This window comes from Belonocnema kinseyi, chromosome 1 (genome assembly GCF_010883055.1).
Source record: "Belonocnema kinseyi isolate 2016_QV_RU_SX_M_011 chromosome 1, B_treatae_v1, whole genome shotgun sequence".
Lineage (NCBI taxonomy): Eukaryota > Metazoa > Arthropoda > Insecta > Hymenoptera > Cynipidae > Belonocnema > Belonocnema kinseyi.
In genome coordinates this window covers 95,732,798-95,734,417 of record NC_046657.1, presented here as the reverse complement: position 1 = coordinate 95,734,417, position 1,620 = coordinate 95,732,798, and positions in this window count along the sequence as shown.

Below are 1,620 nucleotides of genomic sequence, written 5' to 3'. Positions count from 1 at the left end.
GTTATTTTTCCTCTTTGCCCTTTCTTCCCCTTCTAATCTTCTTTCGATCTCACGGAGTCTTTTCTTCAATCTTTCATTCTCACTTCGGACGTTCTTTTCATTTCCTTGAACTATTTCCTCATTTTCTGTTTTTTCCGTAGATCTCTGTTCGTCAACCTCTCTCTGTCTATTCTCAATGCTCTCTAGCTTACCCCAAACCTTGTCTTTCTCCTCCTTCCAACGTTTATCCCATTCTTCCCATTTTTCTCTAACCTTTTTCACTTCCCCCCTTACATCGGTTCCCTGCCTATTCATATCCCTATTCATTTCATCCAATCTCTTTCTTGTTTACTCTCTAAAGCCTTTAATGAGAGCTTCCAATTTTTCAAACATCCCCCCATCCCCCCTCTCTCTCTCCTTCTCTCTCTGGAGGTTTCCTTTTAATTCTAACTCTTTTGTTCTCCTGGTCCCTTTCTACCTCATCTTCCCCAGCCACTCTTTTCCTTTTTTCCGCCCCTTCACTGCTAGCCGCGCTTGCCTTTTTTTGCCATTCGTCCAGACTTCTGTTCGAACCCGCGTTGCCTAGCTTGTTAAGGCGCTGTAAATTTGAGAGCCTTCCCCGTTGATTGCTCGTACCTGAATCCGCTACCCTCCCCACCCGGGACGTCTTCTCGGCACTTTCATCACCGCTGCTGTCACTGCGATCAACGTCACCCATCCCCCCCACTTTCAATGCTTTCAGCAACGTCAGCTGTTGCAGCCACTCTGGTTTTCTGCCCTGTGCGTTCGTCCAGTAACTGTTTCACGCTAGTTGCTAATATTTTTCATGAGAGTCATAATTGTTATAAACAATTTTTTTAACAAAACTATGATTTTTTTTTACATGCAAAAAGGACGGTTTTCCACTGAAATTATCCGACAATAAACTAACAGTGATTCCAAAATTGGATATGGGACATTTAATAATAATTTACGTAATTGTTAATAACAATTTTAAAACAATGCGTGACAATCTGCGGTTGTTCGTAGAAAAAAGTTATTTTTTCTTCAATCATTTTTGTGATAATCTTATTTCTGTTATTGAATTAATGAAAAAATTGATACTTATAATAATAATGAGATTATTATAAAAAACTTAAAATAAATAAATTACGATTCAGAACTCGAATCATTTTTAGATTCGAATTGAACCTGAAACCTGAACCTGGAACTGTACTTTTTAGTTGAGAGTCACTTGTTCTTCATTTGTTTTTCATGAAGTTACGTACAAAACAAATGAAACATAAGTGACTTCTGAATACGCAAGTACAGCGTTATTGCACCTTATTTTCACTCATTCCTCATTTACTTTTCAGGAAGTTGCATAAAACAAATGAAAGATAGGTGACTTCTAAAAACGCAAGTACAGCGTTTATGCTATGGACAGTTTGCTACAGAAATTGTAGCTGAGCCCACTGACTTTAATAATAAAATAAACCTAATATTTATCTTAAATTTATATTTTTGAACATATTTTCGGTGAGCCCACCCATGCAAAAAATCGTTCCGTTGCCCCTGGTCAATTCACACACTCACGCATATTCGTAAAAACCTGTTTTTTGGATTCAGGGGGTCTCACAACTTAGACATTTAACAAAAACG